The following is an 8,866-nucleotide window of genomic DNA, read 5'->3' on the forward strand; positions in this document are numbered from 1 at the left end:
ATATATATATATATATATATATATATATATACACACACACACATATACACACATACATATACACACACACACATATACACACATACATACATATATAAACACACATACACACACATACACACATATACACACATACATACATAACATACATACATATATATACACACACAAATATATACACACACAAATATATATATATACACACAAATATATATATACACAATATATATATAAATAATCACATTTTTTGGATGACTGTTAATTTTGGTATTGGATGCTGTGCAGCTGGAAGGATTTTTTTCTCAACCTTTTTTAGTTTTGGACATTTGTTATGATGCGTAGCCATGGCAACAAGGCAGTTGTCTATAACTAGGGCTTAGTACCGAACCAAGGTTCTTTTATGGCACCGACCGAACTGCATCGGTCGGTGTATGTATTGAAACGTCACTCTTCTTTTGGTGTCAAGTTTTGGCATTGGCTGTAATGTGTCACGTGGTATCGGCATGCAGGCTGGTAAAACACCAGACATATGACAAACAGACTACACCCAGAGCTGTATAGAGCTGCCGTACCTAATCTATGTATACTGTAATGTATGTCTATGGTGCTGGTGACGCCCACAGACAGGTTCACGTGTGCAGCGCGTGTTGTCGAACAGCTTCGACAACACGCGCTGCAGAAAGTTGCTCCGTGTTTTTCTGCAAGGAGAGGAGTTCAGCAGCCTCCCCCTCCTCCTCTCAGCATTAAAGTCAGCCTGTGAGAACCTGAACGTCCTGATTAATTATCTCCACGACCGGACTCTTCATCAAAGAACTCCGAGGACGGCTCTGTGTGCTTCAGCTGGTGAGTTTACGTTTGTTAACATCACTGCAGCTTAACACGTACATCGCGGTGAAATAATTTATGATCCATGTAACGCTAACTTTAAGATATTAGTGTGCAAATTTATTTCATCTACGTGGCTAGCTAAACTCAGAAGCTAACTGAAGATTGACAGTAACATAAATCTTAGCTTGTAAAACTGCTCGTCCATCCAGTTAAACAGTCCACCTAATGTAGCCTAGATAACGTTTTTTGAGTAATAATAACACAACCATGTTATTGTTGATGTTTTGTTCTCATGTCAATTAGGGAGATGATCAGAGCCCTAAACCCCAGAAAACCACAGAGAAGATTCAGGCAGAGACACAGAGGTGCAGAAGTCTGCATCATCCCTACCTCATTGAATCCAGTGACCTGCTGGTGGAATGTGAGGGACAATATGTCAGTGCTATCAAACTGACAACCAGGTATCTGTGTGTGCAACAATCGTCATCTACACCCTCAGAGTGAACATTTTCTACTGCTGGAGACACCATCAGCCAGGAGCGGGCTTGTTTGTGTCCAGAGAAAACAGGCATGTTGAATTTTCTGAAGAAAAACTGTGAAGTGAAAAGGTCCTCAGTGTGTAGCAGTGAGCATTAGACACTGAAGTGTCAATGGTTTGTAACTGGTCTTTGGACCTGGAAATTATTTGTTAGTTTCTATGTAAGAAAACTGCTTGGAATAGAAAAATATCAAAGTTAAAAAATAAAATTCACAATTTGTACTGTAATGTGTAATGTAATTTTATTCTTGTTAGAATTAATAGTAATTATAAAGTTGGTACCGAAAAAAGAACCGTCCAGGAACCGACACCAAAGCAAAGGTACCGACACTGGTACCAATTTTTTTAGAAAGGTACCCAGCCCCATCTACAACCAGCAGCAGCTGATTAAATCTCAAAAGCTCAATATCTCAACTTGAATAAAGAATTTAATAAAGTGTTGTTTTCCTGACTGTTTAACCTGTGATATAAAGTGTTTTTGGTACACGTTATTGTGAGTCACCCGAGAGGCCTGTCCAATGTGACTTTTGCAAACACTGAACATTTAAACACATTCATGAGTGTAAGGAGAGAAAGGTGTGTCTTTTTTATAAAACAGGAAACTCATCTTGATTGCAACATCCTCATGAGTGTAAGGAGAGAAAGGTGTGTCTTTTTTATAAAACAGGAAACTCATCTTGATTGCAACATCCTCAACTCTCATGTATAATTAGGCACTTGGACATCCACTATAAGAGCTGCTGACCGCAGCCTCACTTGATGACGTCATCGTTTTTAAAGACCGCGAATCCTAGCGTTTGCAAAATGCAGATCAGGGTGTCTAACTCTGGATGAAATCGACTGGAAAGGTTGACATTTTGGTTTTGGAGACCTGTCGAAACGATCTGAACTGTGCCTGAAAAAATCCACTCAAAATTCAAAACGTGCTCAATTTTCAAAGTTCACCTTGGGTTTCACATGTAAAATTCGCTACCAGCGTAACTTTGTAGGTGAGTAAAAACGTTTACTTGGTGTAGTTTATGTAATAAATATCATTTTGGCAAAGTTTTATGCCGATCAGAGCTTCCGCACCCCCATTTTTGACCTCCGCCAGTTGTGACGTAAATCTGTAATGGGTTGTCATCCGCCCCCTCCACGTCCGGAGAATAATTTCTTTCTAAATAAACATTTGCAAGTTTTACTGTCATTAATTTACTTAGACTGGTTTATTTATATCTTAGAATGTTATTTTTGGGGAGTTCTTATTTTAATATTGTTTAATTATAAAGGATTGATGCATTTTAATGAGTGTACTCTCAAAGTAACTTTGGGCGGGCTCTCTGACGTTTTTCCCAGTATGCTGCTTTCTAACTGGTCGAGATGAGCCGCGACACATGAAGTGAAACCATCTCTGTTACTCGATTGGTTGGTTATGGGTTAGTTGCACATAAGTTTTGTCATCATCATTGTGTCTTGCTTCTACTAATTTTTATTTTTTTTCCCCAAGTCATTACAGTTCAGCAAATAAATACACCAGATGATGGAGGGACAGAGGAATGAAACTGGTGCTGTACCTGCTGAAGGCAAGCACTAAAATTGAAAGTTTATATAATAATTATAAAAATAAATAATTATGAATAAAAATATAATTTATTATTTTTAATTATTATTATGTAACTTAAGTATTTTACTTATAATAATTATAATTCAATTTTCAATTCAGTTTATTAATATAGCTCCAAGTCACAACAGAAGTTGTCTCAGGGCACTGAACAGAAACATTCATATACAAAATAATAATTTAACATTATTTATCTGAGGAGCAGCTTTGAGTTTAACTCCATCACAGAACTCTAATCTTGAACAAGCATGAAGGCGACAGTGGAAAGAAAAGCTCCCTCATGAGGAAGAAACCTTTAGCAGAACCAGGCTCAGGACAAGCGGCCATCTGCCATTACATTTATTTATTTATATTATAAGAACAATAACATAGGATATAACAATAACAAATTATTATTATTATTAAATTAAATAGAATACAATTACAGGTACACTTATTTTTCATGGGATTCATATCCTCCCATTCATTCATATATTCTGGGTGTGGCCTGTACTGTGGCTGTCTAACCAATTTCTCAAATTGCTCCTGTAGGCTGTTTTTTAGTCAGTTATTCTTGTAACAAAACATGAACTCACTAACACTGCATTTACAATGAACTTTTATTTGCAGCTCCGCCTTCTGAGTCATCCATAGATCTGAAGACAGCCAGTGATCTGCATTATAACATTAAACGTTTCAAAGATGACCTAGCCAACATCAAGCAGAGCGCTACTCCCATTTGTAAAGGACTGCTGTTATATTTACATTCATTAAATCACCCAAAAGTTCTCAGGGAGACAACGTCTCATTTACTTCAGCTAGCCAAAGAAAACGGACTGATTTCTGAATAAACAATCAATTTTACAACAGTGAACACAGCTGTGAAAGCAGTAATAGACACTGTACAGAAAGTAAAAAATATACCAAGGGATGGCCACGTCTTTAAGAGAAACCTTCAGTATTCCGCTCAGGATGCTACTGACAGTGTTTCTTCTGAAGCAGTGTCCAGCCCTGGCTTGCCATGCTCCCAGCATTCAGGTTCCTCATTTCCTCATGCTACACCAGTTAAACGACCAGCCAGCTGTCCTCCCTTTGCTCTCATGAGCTCTGTGTCAACTCCGACTGTGACAGCACCCTCCACTAAGCGATTGAAGGCAGACTGCAACAAATGTGTTAACAGGCGGACATCAATTATAAAATTAGTGTCTAGTAAACAAAAACTTAAACAGAATTTTGACAATTTGCTCTTGTCAAGTGTTGAAAATAGAAGAATTAAGCAAGCTTATAAAACGAAAAGTAGACATAGAATCAAAATTGCGCAAAGAAAGACAGGAGTTAAAGAGGACTGTGATGCAAAATGATGCTGAAATTAAAAAATTGAAGAAGTCTATTGAACTGGTCTGTCCAAAAGTGCAGAAGAAGAAACGTAAACACATGTGTAAATTTAGGAGACTGTTGGGAGAAGTCAAAAAAGAACTGAACTGTGCAAGAAAAAAAATCAAAGAACTGGAAGTGGATAATGACAAACTGCAGGGATTGTTACTGGACTGTGAATCTTCAACTGACTGTGACACCGTGTCAGTGAAGAAGGATTCTAAAACATATTCCTCATCCTACAGACTTGCAGCGTACTCATGCATCCTCCACCAGGTGCCAGTGGAGGAGACAAGTAATCTTATAGCAGACGTTGAGAATATCACAGGTTATAAGGTTGAAGGAAAGGCTGATGTTTCAACTGTTGCCCAGTTTGCATATGAACTTGGTGTGTTAAGTGAAGTGCAGGTTGCAGAAGCGGTAGTGAATGAGACATGTGCTGATCTTACTCTTGGTTGGGATGCAACATCCCTGTCAGCTCAGTACATCAATGAGGTTCATCTCATGTTTCCGGGTGATCCCCCTTCCTGCCCATGGGGACTTCAGTTACAGGTGAATGCATTAGCAGGAGGGACTACAGATGACTTTGTGACTCATATAAAGGAAGCACTCAGTGACATCAGTGAAACATAATAGTCTAACATCTACCAGTTCTTTGGAAGTGAGCAATATTTTCATCTCAAAACTCAAAAACACCATTTCAGATCGAGTGGCTGTAAACAAATGTGTCAGAGAAAAACTGGAAGAAGATTTAAACATCGAACTGTTGCAGCTGAATTGTAATATCCATCCCCTTGATGGCATAGCCAATGAGAGCAGGACTTCTCTTAAACAATTGGAGAAACAAAAGCAGATCGTGGGACAGCTTCTCGGTCGTGGCTGCTGTGCAGATAATTTGATATATGCTCCGTCAAAAATGAGATTTAAGCAAGGAAAAGGTGACCCCAAAGGCTTCAAATCATTCCTCAAAAAAGTTGGTATTGATCTCAAACTGATTGTTCGATACGTAGGGAACAGACTCCATTTATGTTCCATTTAGCAGGAATATTTTTCAGCTACAGAACACAGATTTTAGATTACCTGCAGTATTTTTGCAACTGTACCAGTGGATTACGCACATCGATCATCAAGGACCTCACCAACGCTTCGATCGTTGTTCACCTGCAGAGCCTGGGTCTGTTGGGGAAGATTGTAACTGGGCCATGGATGTCTCTTCTCTATGGTAACAAGGCTAGCAAAACGAACCTTGAGGTTGTTCCCTTCTTGAAGTGTGCTGTTGAAAACCTAAGCAAATTTGAAGAAGAGCCTCTTAATGTCCTCAAAGCCAAGAAGGATGTTTTTGAGAATCCATTGAAGGAGAATGATGTCCTCAGATGTCTACAACAAGTGGATGATGAATCCCAGAGTGAGCTGAAAGAGACTCTTCATGTCCTCTTCAAGGCAACGGTCAGGGTGCTAACCCAGCAGCTACAACCATACCTCTCAGGAGTCTTGTCCAATCCCTCCACTGCATTGTTGGAGCAGACCAAGTCAGCCCCTGTTGATAACATGTTTAGTGAAAGAGTTATCGCCATGGTTGATAGCCAGCACCACCGCACACCAAATGCCACTATGACGGGAAGGTGCGTGCAAAGCAGAACAAGACCCTTGAATGGTTGAAAAAGAAGGACTGTATTGAACAGAACCGCCTCATCCTGTTTGCTGTCAAGCGAGCAAAGCAAGTGAGGAGAATCAGAAGGGAAAGGGAAAGACTACGTGAAAAGGAATACCAGGTCAGACAAGAAAAGAAGAAGCAAAAGAAGGAAACCAAACACCGGAACACCGTGGAGAAGAAACTGAAAGCAGCAGTAGAAAGTGATGAACTTAAGGATGAGCTGGCCAAAGAACTGGGTTTGAGTGAAGAGCAGAGAGAAGTTCTTGGTGATGTTGTGATCAATCCCAAGAGTCTGGTTGATTGTTGTATTGACCATGTCTGGTTTTCTGAAGAGGATGGATGCAATGTACTTTACCATGGTAGGGTGTTGAGAGTGTGGCAAAAGAGAAATGGCTTGAAAACACTTTGTTTGTCATACTGGAGAGACAGTGAGGCTGAGGAGGAGTGTGAGGACCATCAGATGCCCCTCTTCAAATTCCTGACAGACTACAGCCTGGGTGATCTTGCGTTACATTAAAAGAGACGGGAAAAAGTTTTAAATCTGGGCATAAGGTGCAGTTTTAGAAACCTCTCATTCTGAGCTTCATTTTGATACCCTACACGATATAGTTTGGCACAACATAAAATTTGCAGTTTTTCTCCAATGTGGACACCATTATTCAATATGGCCGCCACAGATTGTACATAATACTTGAAAATTATGTCATAGTGAATACTTACAGTCATAGTTGTACAGAATTCACCTTAGAATGCATCACAAATTGTGCATATGTTTGTTTTCATTGAAGTAACCGTTTCTGTTAGCTTCAAGACTGCATCAATGTGACCTTTGACCTTGGAGTCATCAAGGTCACCTGGTGACCCCAAGGTCAGCAGGAAAAACATTTACATATATTCAGTGACATCACCACTGAATTTGATTAGGATACTGTTTATCACTTAGAACTGGTGTTCATTTTAATAAACACTTCTTTTCAGTCAGAAATGTCTGTTAATTAACACAATTTTTTTTCTCTGTTGTTATGTAAATAAGCTTAATTAAAGTACATTAAAACTACTACTTTGAATGACAATATCTCCTGTCTTATTCATTCAATATTAACAAATGAGGTGTCCTTTTGTTGCATTTTTAGTGCTCTTTCTTTTTTTGCAAGCAGAAGGTCATTAAAACAACTTTTGAAAAATGTCCAAGTGCCTACATCATGTAGCTGTTTTTGTTTCGTTTTTATTTCATCCATCCATTATCTTTTACCCGCTTATTCCATTTTGGGTCACGGGGGTCTCCAGTGCCCATGTCCAGCAATCACTGTGCGAGGGGCGGGGTGCACCCTGGACAGGTCTCCAGTCCATCACAGAGACACATAACCATTCACTCTCTCACTCACACCTAGAGACAATTTAGAGTTACCAATCAATCTAACATGCATGTTTTTGGTCTGTGGGAGGAAACTGGAGTAAATGGAGAAAACCCATGTTTATTTATTTATTTATTATATTTACTTTTCATTTTGTATGCTTTTTTTTCCGGGTGCGTCTGTGGAAGTCGGTAGAAAGAGACGAAAAACATTTTGAGTCTGATTTATTCTCTGTCTTCCAACATCAAACTCAGAAAAAAACTAATTCTGACGTGAAATATATACATTTGTGTCAGCCACACATAAATCAGCCCCGATTTTCTTAATTTTGGGAGATCGGCCGATACTTATATTAGAAACCGATTTTTTTTTTTTTTTTTTTTTTTTTTGTAGTTTTAACAACAATTGTCTGAACTTCATTTATATTTCAGATCACTACCTCGTGGCCAGTTTTAACAAGTTTGTATTGTTTCTAGGATATAGTTCAAGGGTATGTTTTTCAATTGAAGGTGCATTGTGACCTTATAACACCTGACAGTGTCGCTTATAAAACAAAATCGGCAGGTCAGACTTTGTAGAAATCTGTGATCAGCCAGAAAACTGCAGTCGGTTACTTGTCTGTACCTCATCTGTGTTCTTTGTTTAAAACAGGTCTCTTTTGTAAATGAGTCCTCGAGACTCATTGAGACTAACCTGTAGAAATATAGGTTGAATGAGTGGACGAACCCACGAACAAAATGCAAACAAAAGTCCCTGCACACACATGTAAAGTACTACTTTGTGTTTGTCAGACTACTTGTGAAGTTCTCATCAGCAGCTAGCTCTTTGTTAGCATGAAGCACAGACTGAATGGACGGCTGCTCAAACTAAACCATTCAGTCCGGAGGAACTTTAACACAAACCTCTTTCAAATAAACAGGAAAAACATCAACAATTTACATAAAAAGTTTCAGTAAAGTTGCCTACTAGCTCCAGACGGGACGTAAATGAAGGCTTCACTTCTTCTTAATAGAAATATAAACGTATTTCATAGACTTTTGTTTATGTTCTTCAGTAGAGAGGTATGCGCTTTTTTTTTTTTTTTTTTAAATTTTCTTTTTTTTTTTTTTTTTTTACTTCCTCAGTTTGCTTTGGCGGATGTCAAACACCAATTTGATGCGTTACCGCCACCAACTGCTGAGGAGTGTGCACTGAAACGACACAAAACGAATAAACTTCCTTTTTCATTCAACTTTCTAAAGGTTAGTCTCATTGAGTCACCAGGACTCATGAACAAGAAAGACCTGTTTTAAACAAAACCACAGATGAGGTACAGACAACAATAATTCAACAAAAAGCAATTAAAACAAATAAAACAAGTTATAAACACAGTAATGGCCTGTACACTGTAAGTCAGAATCAGACAGATTTGTCATTCGCATCTCGTGATACATGTGGTGGAACGAGTTTATGTACACAGGGTCCCATCCAACAGTAAAATGGAAAAGAAAAACAGCAATAAGAGCTAAGAAAAACATCAACTAAATATACACTAAGCA

At 38.6% G+C, this 8,866-nt stretch overlaps 1 protein-coding gene across 1 annotated transcript in view; it reads right to left on the reverse strand.

Moving 5' to 3' along the window:
- LOC119414144 (histone-lysine N-methyltransferase EHMT1) overlaps positions 1-8,417 on the reverse strand; it is a gene marked incomplete at its 3' end in the record, with an annotated part of 122,290 nt that extends 113,873 nt beyond the window's left edge. The window contains 1 exon segment of the mRNA XM_037681268.1: positions 8,295-8,417.
- Positions 8,418-8,866: the final 449 nt, after the last annotated feature.

This window comes from Nematolebias whitei, chromosome 8, assembly GCF_014905685.2.
Source record: "Nematolebias whitei isolate Nwh7 chromosome 8, NemWhi1, whole genome shotgun sequence".
In the NCBI taxonomy this organism is placed as follows: Eukaryota; Metazoa; Chordata; class Actinopteri; order Cyprinodontiformes; family Rivulidae; genus Nematolebias; species Nematolebias whitei.